Source organism: Lolium perenne, chromosome 3 (genome assembly GCF_019359855.2).
Source record: "Lolium perenne isolate Kyuss_39 chromosome 3, Kyuss_2.0, whole genome shotgun sequence".
Classification (NCBI taxonomy): Eukaryota; Viridiplantae; Streptophyta; class Magnoliopsida; order Poales; family Poaceae; genus Lolium; species Lolium perenne.
The window spans coordinates 323180607-323192187 of NC_067246.2; the positions used below are offsets into that span (position 1 = coordinate 323180607).

Below are 11581 nucleotides of genomic sequence, written 5' to 3' on the forward strand. Positions count from 1 at the left end.
TCTACATAACCAAGATACATATAGCTGCACAAGTTCAAAAGTACAAAAAAACAAAATAAAAGGCAAAGGCACATTACAAATTTACAATTAGGTATGGATCGCAGATACTACTAAAGTGCCTATCGTGGTGGTTATTGCCCAATGTCTTTCCATGGCATGAGGGAGAAGGGGGGAGATAGCACACTTAAAGAGTGAACAATCCGTAGATTACCTTGCCATGCATGTTAATTTTCTTATAGTAAATAAACATCTACACATCCCTGGTATTGTTCGTTGGTAGTTCTTTCTCGTAAAATCCCATTCGTGGTTTTGTAGATACTGTAGTTCTTTGATACCACGGTTTTCAAAATACATTGAATCTAAGAACAGCGTTGTTTTTTCTTGTACTATAGACCTAGTGCACATTATTATTCTTTAGTTTGGTGGAAATATTTCTTGTGTTACTCAGAGTTGACCAAGTAGCAACTCGCCAACTTATCTTTTTTTTTTTTGGAAAAAATGCTCGGCAAACCAGCATTGTGCGCTCTTGGAATCGTGTATAAATAGGGGATGTCTGCTTGATACACTTCCATGCAAAAGTAGATCCATCTATCGGGCTACTGCACACCTACTGCCTACAGCAGCAACACGTACCAGAGGAGCTGAGCATCAGCTATCTGAAGCAACTCAACTGCAAGGTCGAAGATGGCACGACAACATGCTGCCTCTGTGCTTGCCGCGGCGTTGGTCGTCGGGATACTCGCATCCATCCCAGCTGGTAAGCTAATACGTGTGTATATTTATGTTGATCACCGGTGTCAAACTAGTGAACCGTCGATTAGAATTCAGATCGAAGATGATGGTCTAATTGTTGACGAATTTGTTCTCGGACAGAGGTGCGATCCATCGGCGTGTGCTACGGCGTTGTAGGCGACCCCATGCCGTCGGCGAGTGATGTGGTGAAGCTCTATGTATCCAGGGGCATCACCGGCATGCGCATCTATAAGGCCAACGCTAAGACGCTCGCGGCCCTCGTCGGAACCGGCATCGACCTCATCGTGGACGTACCCAACGACCAGCTCGCCGAGATGGCCTCAAGCCCCGACGCCGCGTCCAAATGGGTCCAAGACAACGTCGTGGCCTACCCGGGCGTGAGCATCAGGTACATCGCCGTCGGCAACGAGGTGGAAGGCAACGATCCGCGGGCGCAAAACATCCTCCCAGCCATGCAGAACATGAACGCCGCCTTGTCCATGGCCGGCTTCGAGCAAATCAAGGTGTCCACGGCGGTGCAGTCGGGTGTGACAACGGGGTACCCTCCCTCCCACGGTATCTTCTCTACCAAAAGCGCCCACATGCCGCCCATCGCGCTGTACCTTGCCAAGACGGGTGCGCCGCTGCTCGCCAACGTGTACCCCTACTTCGCCTACACGGGCAATCCCACAGATATTACCATCGACTACGCCCTCTTCACCTCGTCGGGCACGGTGGTGCAGGATGACAACGGTCTCGCCTACCAGAACCTGTTCGATGCGCTCGTTGACACGTTCTACGCGGCGCTCCAGAGCGCCGGGGCAGCGGATGTGGGCATTGTGGTGTCCGAGAGCGGGTGGCCGTCGGCTGGCGCAACGGCTGCGACTGTTAGTAACGCGCAGGCGTACAACCAGGCTCTGATCGACCACGTCTCCCATGGCACGCCCAAGGTGCCGCAGCCGCTGGAGACGTACATATTCGCTATGTTTAACGAGAACGAGAAGGGAGGTGCTGAGACGGAGAAGCACTTTGGGCTGTTCAACCCGGACATGTCGTCGGCGTACGATATCAACTTCTAAACCAGCCGGACGGGTCGATACGTAAGTAACATTTACCTTAAGGTACATATATATGTATACTTCCTCCATCTATAAAAAGATATCTTAACTTTGTCAAAAGATGCATATATCTAGACATGATTTAATGTATAGATACATGTAAATTTGGACAATATTAAAATATCTTTTTCGTGAAACAGAGGAAGTATATAATTTCGGGATTTGAATAAGGCGCCTGTAGGAATGCGAATGCGCCGATTAAACGTTCCTGTGTATTTCTCCAAGTTTGTATCTCTGTACATGATGTTGTGGTGTGTGGTTGGCTTACATGTTGTGGTGTATGTGTATACACCAGTAGTCTTTCGTTGAGTCTGTACGTGTGTGTCACAGTGGTTTTGTATCCGTGAGATCGGTTTGAGAAGAAATAAAGAAATGAAGTCAGTTGTGTCTTTTGCCAATGATTGTCGTTTGCATGTGTGTCCGCAAGTTTTGATGCGATCATTGGATGAAATGCGACCATTCATCTCTACTGCTAGCTACTCGCTCCGATTTCAAACAAATGGCGTATAACTTTAGTGAAAAGTTAGCTTTTAGAAAAAACTATGTACCTCTGTAATGTTAAATAAATTTTATTATAGAAATCATTAAATATATTTTGAGAGATTTTATGTGCATTCTACTATATATACATGTGTATATATATAGCCTATATAATGGCTAAAATTAAATCGGCCAAAGTTAGGCCCAAGGACAAGTTACTTCTAAGAAGTACTGATTTCTGCGAGGGGTATAATCTATTATATACTAAAAGCACAATACAGAGGTTTAAAATAGAGATACCACATTAGACCACATCATGTGAATTATTTAGATTGTTAGATCTAAAATTTATGATTAAAATTAAAAGATATTGTATAATATCTGCGCCTCAAAAAAAGATTACGGCTGACATGTACAAAGAAGCCAATAGGTTGAGTCCAATGAAACAGGTGGCCTCTTAAACTTAGCATATCTAGACACGAAATGCCTAAAAAAAAGTGAAGCACATATGCACCAATGGATCACATGCTTTCACATGGACTGCTCGATGCATGCATAATGTCCTTTGTTGCCTCCCATATATTACACATGCATGTATATATATTTGGATTACTCTCATATGTACGGTTAATACATGTGTAGTTTCCCCATGAAAAGGATTACATGCCTATCCTATATATGTATACGAGCACGTTCGTCCATATATGTATGCGAGCTATTTTTTGGGTGCAATATGTATGCGTAGCTTATATATGTATATGTAGCTTATTGTATTATTTATTTTCTATTTTCATAAAAAGATGTTAAAGATTTATATAAATTTGAATGTATCAATATACTAAATAGTACGTAGATATATCTAAATTTAGATAAACTTGTGACATCCTTTTATGAAGTGAGGTAGTTCTAAAAATAATATATGAGGGTTTGATAATCCAGATTTAAAAATATAAATAAAAACACATAAGCTCTCAGAAAACAAACTATAAATTTTCATTCAAATGTTTACTTACTTTGGTAAATATAAAATATGTACACAAATTTTGAAAAAAGCTTTACGAGATATTTATTGCAAGAGAAAGTTGTAACATTGAGTGAATCATAATAAAGTCCATGTTAAACACTACTTAAAATGGGGCATGTAAAAGTGTTCTATTCATATTTAGCTAGCTCTGAAAGGTAATGTACGAAGCAAAAAAATATAAGAAGATAAATCATTGATTAACCTTTCAATACATAGAAAATTCACTACCTTCTCGATGTAGTACGTGGTACCGATCAAAAATAGCACACGGTACGTGAACACGCACGCCCAACTATAACTGTTGTATACACGTGCATGACCGAATCTACAAAAAAATTACCCAAATAAAAAGAATTGCTACTTAAATTGAGAATTATGAGATAAATAACAAGATCTCAAAAAGTAAACTATAAATTTACTTTCAAATATATCTAATTACACTGGAAAATATTAAAAGATATACACAATTTTAGAGAAGAATAAATTATAACTTTCCATTGAAGTCGGCACATCTATAAATCAAAAACTTTGAAAATAATAGCAGTAATGTGTAATTCATTTCTTTACCAATTTCGGTGTTAATACATTCAAGAATCACCAGCATTAATTTTCTTACGCAATGTCTTTACAATTAATGAAAAATACAAATATACATATTACGAAATCTCGCAAAACTAGAAAGCATCCTTTGACCGATCTAATGGGACATCTTTATAGCTGACTAATACGTAGGTCATCCTAAATAAGTATCACATCCATAGGTAAACATCATGTTAAGTGTTAGCCTATATTAAACTATAATGCATGCAAAGGAAAATAATATGAAGCACAATGATATTGGTGTGGTAACATCAGTTTTACCTCTAGATATATATAGTATCACATACAAATGTGACATATAACCATTAGTGTGATATTATTGAAATGGCACTGCAATGATTCAATATGGAGTAAAGATGATTAAATATTATAGATGTTGCATGCATATGTGATATTTTATTTGAATAGTATCTTTGGTAGCTACGAAACCATACAATATCATACCACACTGTTACTAATATTGATATACATGACTATAAATAATTTTAAAGCATATACTTGTGAAATTAAGAGTAAGGATGGTGCCCTCGCATTTACGAGGGCCACATTGCTAGTTGTATATATAATAAATAAATGGAAGAAACCTCACTAAGTGATTTCTCTTGACATGCAAGCTGTCCACATCAGCAGCTTGCGTCCTCGCAAAAACTTTCATCTCCTTCCACCTCATCAATCATGCCACCTCAGCCAAAAACAATTCTATATTTTGTTTATTTTGTTTTCTGTTGAGAAGTTCAGCTTATTTGGTGATGCTCACCAAATGTTTTGCCCAAAGTGTTCCACGATACGCATTAAGTGGCAGGAAACGGCCGGAATACATGACAATGACATTAATATTTCTTCTCGATTAAATATCTACAGTCACCCTTCATCTTCTCTGTATGAACTATCTAAGAGATCAAACGCCGGTGCACCCCTGATAATAACTGCACAGGAGCACCCCGAGAAGTTCACACAAAAATTGCAAAATTTTGGAAGGAACAACAGTCGTATTTCGAGCAATTGCGTCGAATTCCAGGTTATATTCTTCACTGACAACACCCAGGGTATTTTCATTTTCTTGATGGAGCCGCTATTGCTCTTCAGTCTTCACTACACGGCACCACGAACGAATACTGATCACTCAAACCTCTCGAATCTTTGTCTTCACTAGAATCTTATGCTGCCACAGATCCAAAAAAAAATTGTGCCCTTTGAACCTCCAAGGTAAAATTATTTCTCTGATTTGATTACTCTTAACTTCATGCCACTCTTGGCAACCAACACATTCGTTTTGCTTTGCAAGGTGCTTGCTAAGATACCATGTGAATTGACAAGATCCTCTCTGTATTGGGTTCTTTGTTCCATTAAAATGGACCTTCTGCAAATGTTCAGCGTGCTGCATATGATGGACAGTTGGAGTTATTCCATCTAAACTTTGGTTGGGTTATCTTGTTACCTAAGGTTAAGGAGCCACAAAGGATTCAACAATATAGACCTATATGCCTTTTAAACGTAAGTTTCAAGATTTTCGCGAAAGTGGCCATCATTAGACTGAATGTGGCTAATCATGTGGTGAGGTTGTTGATGACCCACAAGTATAGGGGATCGCAAGTCTTCGAGGGAAGTAAAACCCAATTTATTGATTCGACACAAGGGGAGACAAAGAATACTTGAAAGCCTTAACAGCGGAGTTGTCAATTCAGCTGCACCTGGAAACAGACTTGCTCGCAAGAGTTTATCAGTAGTAACAGTTTTATAGCAGTAGCAGTAGTGAAATAACAGCAGCAGTGTGATGTCTACGGGAGCTTCTATTCTTGTAGACAGTGTTGGGCCTCCAAGAGCAGAGGGTTGTAGAACAGCAGCAAGTTTCCCTTAAGTGGATCACCCAAGGTTTATCGATCTCAGGGAGGAACAGGTCAAAGATATCCCTCTCAAGCAACCCTGCAACCACAAAGCAAGAAGTCTCTTGTGTCCTCAACACACCTAATACACTTGTCAGATGTATAGGTGCACTAGTTCGGCGAAGAGATTGTGAGATGCAAGTAATATGGATGAGTATGAGTGGTAATAGCAATCTGAATAAAATATGGCAGCGAGTAAACATGCAACAAAACAGTAAACAAACGGAGATTCGATGCTTGGAAGCAAGGCCCAGGGATCCTGCTTTCACTAGTGGACACTCTCAACAATGATCACATAATAGGACTACTTTACACCCTCTTGTTGGATGATGAACACCACTAATTGTGTAGGATTACACGAACCCTCAATGCCGGAGTTAACAAGCTCCACAATATTCAATGTTCATATTTAAATAACCTTAGAGTGCAAGATAGATCAACACAATTACACCGAGAACTAACATAGCATACACACTGTCATCATCACACTATGAAGGAGGCATAGATCACATCAATACTATCATACCAATAGTTAACTTCATAATCTACAAGAGATTACAATCATAACCTACACCAAGTACTACACGATGCACACACTGTCATCATTACACCGTGCAGGAGGAATAGAGTACTTTAATAACATCACTAGAGTAGCACATAGATGATATTCAACTAGATCACATAAAGAGAGAGATGAACCACATAGCTACAGCGGAGCCCTCAGCCCCGGGGGTGAATTACTCCCTCCGCATCATGGAGACAGCGATGGCGGTGAAGATGGCGGTGGAGACGGCGGTGGAGATGACTCTGGGGGCAATTCCCCGTCCCGGCAGGGTGCCGGAACAGAGACTTCTGTCCCCCGAATTGGAGTTTCGCGATGACTGCGGCTCTGGATGGTTTTATCTGGTTTTGTCGAACGGGGTCGAGGATTTTGGTCAGGGACGACTAAATAGGCGGAGAGGCAGAGTCGGAGGGGCCACAGGGGGCCCACACGCTAGGGGGGCGCCCCCCCTTGGTCGCACCGCCCTGTGGGGTGGGGCCCCTCTGGCTCCCCTCTAGAAGCTTCCGGGAATTCTAAGATCTTCGGTGTTGATTTCGTCCGATTTCGAGAATATTTCCTTACAAGGATTTCTGAAACCAAAAACAGCAGAAAACAGCAACTGGCCCTTCGGCATCTCGAAAATAGGTTAGTTCCGGAAAACGCATAAAAACGATATAAAGTGTGCATAAAACATGTAGATATCATCAATAATGTGGCATTGAACATAAGAAATTATCGATATGTCGGAGACGTATCAGCATCCCCAAGCTTAGTTCCTGCTCGTCCCGAGTAGGTAAACGATAACAAAGATAATTTCTGGAGTGACATGCCATCATAACCTTGATCATACTATTGTAAGCACATGTAATGAATGCAGCGATCAAAGCAATGGTAAATGACATGAGGAAACAAATGAATCATATAGCAAAGACTTTTCATGAATAGTACTTTCAAGACAAGCATCAATAAGTCTTGCATAAGAGTTAACTCATAAAGCAATAATTCAAAGTAAAGGTATTGAAGCAACACAAAGGAAGATTAAGTTTCAGCGGTTGCTTTCAACTTGTAACATGTATATCTCATGGATAGTTGTCAATGCAAAGTAATATAATAAGTGCAATATGCAAGTATGTAGGAATCAATGCACAGTTCACACAAGTGTTTGCTTCTTGAGATGAGAGAAATAGGTGAACTGACTCAACATAAAGATAAAAGAATGGCCCTTGGCAGAGGGAAGCATCGATTGCTATATTTGTGCTAGAGCTTTGGTTTTGAAAACAAGAAACAATTTTGTCAACGGTAGTAATAAAGCATAAGTGTTATGTAAATTATATCCTACAAGTTGCAAGCCTCATGCATAGTATACTAATAGTGCCCGCACCTTGTCCTAATTAGCTCGGATTACCTGGATTATCATCGCAATGCATATGTTTTAACCAAGTGTCACAAAGGGGTACCTCTATGCCGCCTGTACAAAGGTCTAAGGAGAAAGCTCGCATTGGATTTCTCGCTATTAATTATTCTCAACTTAGACATCCATACCGGGACAACATAGACAACAGATAATGGACTTCTCTTTAATGCATAAGCATTCAGCAACAATTAATTTTCTCATATGAGAGTGAGGATATTTGTCCAAAACTGAAACTTCCACCATGGATCATGGCTTTAGTTAGCGGCCCAATGTTCTTCTCTAACAGTATGCATGCTCAAACCATTCAACTTATGGTAAATCGCCCTTACTTCAGACAAGACGGACATGCATAGCAACTCACATGATATTCAACAAAGAGTAGTTGATGGCGTCCCCAGGAACATGGTTATCGCACAACAAGCAACTTAATAAGAGATAAAGTGCATAAGTACATATTCAATACCACAATAGTTTTTAGGCTATTTGTCCCATGAGCTATATATTGCAAAGATAAAGGATAGAAATTTTAAAGGTAGCACTCAAGCAATTTACTTTGGAATGGCGGAGAAATACCATGTAGTAGGTAGGTATGGTGGACACAAATGGCATAGTGGTTGGCTCAAGGATTTTGGATGCATGAGAAGTATTCCCTGATAATTTGTCGATGAAGATGTGACGGAATAAAATATAGTTTCACTAGAGGTGACCTGATAATTTGTCGATGAAGAAGGGGATGCCTTGGGCATCCCCAAGCTTAGATGCTTGAGTCTTCTTGAAATATGCAGGGATGAACCACCGGGGCATCCCCAAGCTTAGAGCTTTCACTCTTCTTGATCATATTGTATCATCCTCCTCTCTTGACCCTTGAAAACTTCCTCCACACCAAACTCAAATCAAACTCATTAGAGGGTTAGTGCATAATCAAAAACTCACATGTTCAGAGGTGACACAATCATTCTTAACACTTCTGGACATTGCTCAAAGCTACTGGAAGTCAATGGAACAAAGAAATCCATCCAACATAGCAAAAGAAGCAATGCGAAATAAAAGGCAGAATCTGTCAAAACAGAACAGTCCGTAAAGACGAATTTTACTGAGGCACCAGACTTGCTCAAATGAAAATGCTCAAATTGAATGAAAGTTGCGTACATATCTGTGGATCACTCACGTAAATTGGAATAATTTTCTGAGTTATCTACAGAGAATTAGGCCCAGATTCGTGACAGCTAGAAATCTGTTTCTGCGCAGTAATCCAAATCTAGTATGAACCTTACTATCAAAGACTTTACTTGGCACAACAATGCAATAAAATAAGATAAGGAAAGGTTGCTACAGTAGTAACAACTTCCAAAACACAAATATAAAACAAAATTACTGTAGTAAAATAAACACATGGGTTATCTCCCAAGAAGTTCTTTCTTTATAGCCATTAAGATGGGCTCAACAGTTTCAATGATGCACTCCCAAGAAATAGTAGTTGAAGCAAAAAGAGAGCATCAAGAGGCAAATTCAAAACACATTTAAGTCTAACCCACTTCCTATGCAAAGGAATCTTGTACACAAATGAATTCATGAAGAACAAAGTGACAAGCATAAGAGGATAAAACACGAGTAACTTCAAGATTCTCAACATAAAGAGGGGAAACTTAATATTATTAAGATGCCTATAACCATGTTTCCCTCTCTCATAATAACTTTCAGTAGCATCATTGATGAAATCCACAATATACCCATGATACGTCTCCGACGTATCGATAATTTCTTATGTTCCATGGCACATTATTGATGTTATCTACATGTTTTATGCACACTTTATGTCATATTCGTGCATTTTCTGGAACTAACCTATTAACAAGATGCCGAAGTGCCGATTCTTTGTTTCTGCTGTTTTTGGTTTCAAAAATCCTAGTAACGAAATATTCTCGGAATTGGACGAAATCAACGCCCAGGGGCCTATTTTTCCACGAAGCTTCCAGAAGTCCGAAGACGAAACGAAGTGGGGCCACAGGGTGCCCAAACCCTAGGGCGGCGCCCCCCCCTGGCCGCGCCGGCCTATGGTGTGGGGCCCCTGTGCCCCCTCCTGACTTGCCCTTCCGCCTACTTAAAGCCTCCGTGACGAAACCCCAGATCCGAGAGCCACGATACGGAAAACCTTACTGAGACGCCGCCGCCGCCGATCCCATCTCGGGGGATCCAGGAGATCGCCTCCGGCACCCTGCCGGAGAGGGGAATCATCTCCCGGAGGACTCTACGCCGCCATGGTCGCCTCCGGAGTGATGTGTGAGTAGTCTACCCCTGGACTATGGGTCCATAGCAGTAGGTAGATGGTTGTCTTCTCCCCATTGTGCTATCATTGTCGGATCTTGTGAGCTGCCTAACATGATCAAGATCATCTATCTGTAATTCTATATGTTGCGTTTGTTGGGATCCGATGAATAGAGAATACTTGTTATGTTGATTATCAAAGTTATGTCTATGTGTTGTTTAAGATCTTGCATGCTCTCCGTTATTAGTAGATGCTCTGGCCAAGTTGATGCTAGTAACTCCAAGAGGGAGTATTTATGCTCGATAGTGGGTTCATGTCTCCGTGAATCTGGAGGAGTGACAAGAACCACTAAGGTTATGGATGTGCTGTTGCCACTAGGGATAAAACATTGATGCTATGTCTAAGGATGTAGTTATTGATTACATTACGCGCAATACTTAATGCAATTGTCTGTTGTTAGCAACTTAATACTGGAAGGGGTTCGGATGATAACCTGAAGGTGGACTTTTTAGGCATAGATGCAGTTGGATGGCGGTCTATGTACTTTGTCGTAATGCCCAATTAAATCTCACTATACTCATCATGATATGTATGTGCATGGTCATGCCCTCTCTATTTGTCAATTGCCCAACTGTAATTTGTTCACCCAACATGCTGTTTGTCTTATGGGAGAGACACCTCTAGTGAACTGTGGACCCCGGTCCAATTCTCTTTACTGAAATACAATCTACTGCAATACTTGTTCTACTGTTTTTTGCAAACAATCATCTTCCACACAATACGGTTAATCCTTTGTTACAGCAAGCCGGTGAGATTGACAACCTCACTGTTTCGTTGGGGCAAAGTACTTTGGTTGTGTTGTGCAGGTTCCACGTTGGCGCCGGAATCCCTGGTGTTGCGCCGCACTACATCCCGCCGCCATCAACCTTCAACGTGCTTCTTGGCTCCTCCTGGTTCGATAAACCTTGGTTTCTTTCTGAGGGAAAACTTGCTGCTGTGCGCATCATACCTTCCTCTTAGGGTTCCCAACGAACGTGTGAGTTACACGCCATCAAGCTAGATTTCTGGCGCCGTTGCCGGGGAGATCAAGACACGCTGCAAGGGGAGTCTCCACTTCTCAATCTCTTTACTTTGTTTTTGTCTTGCTTAGTTTTATTCATTACTTTGTTTGCTGCACTATATCAAAACACAAAAAAATTAGTTACTTGCATTTACTTTATCTAGTTTGCTTTAGTTACTACTGCTGAAATGAGTAATCCTGAAGTTGAAGTTCGTTCATTTAAGCAACAAGGGGGAGAATGTTTAAAAGATGCTTGGTATAGAATCAGTGATGCCCATAATAGGTGCACTAAGAAACACTCCACCACTATCCTACTCAGGAATTTTTATGTTGGTATCTCTAGCTGGAATAGATATGTTCTTGATTGTCTCGCGGGAGGTAACTTCCTAGGCGCTCCCGCTTTAGAAGCTAGTTGCATTATTGAGAGTTTATTTGGAACACCACCTGTTAATGAAACTAAAAT

General features: G+C 40.9%; 1 pseudogene; it reads left to right on the plus strand.

Moving 5' to 3' along the window:
- Positions 1-583: 583 nt before the first annotated feature.
- LOC127345693 (glucan endo-1,3-beta-glucosidase GII-like) lies at positions 584-2248 on the plus strand (annotated as a pseudogene).
- The last annotated feature ends 9333 nt before the right edge of the window (positions 2249-11581 follow it).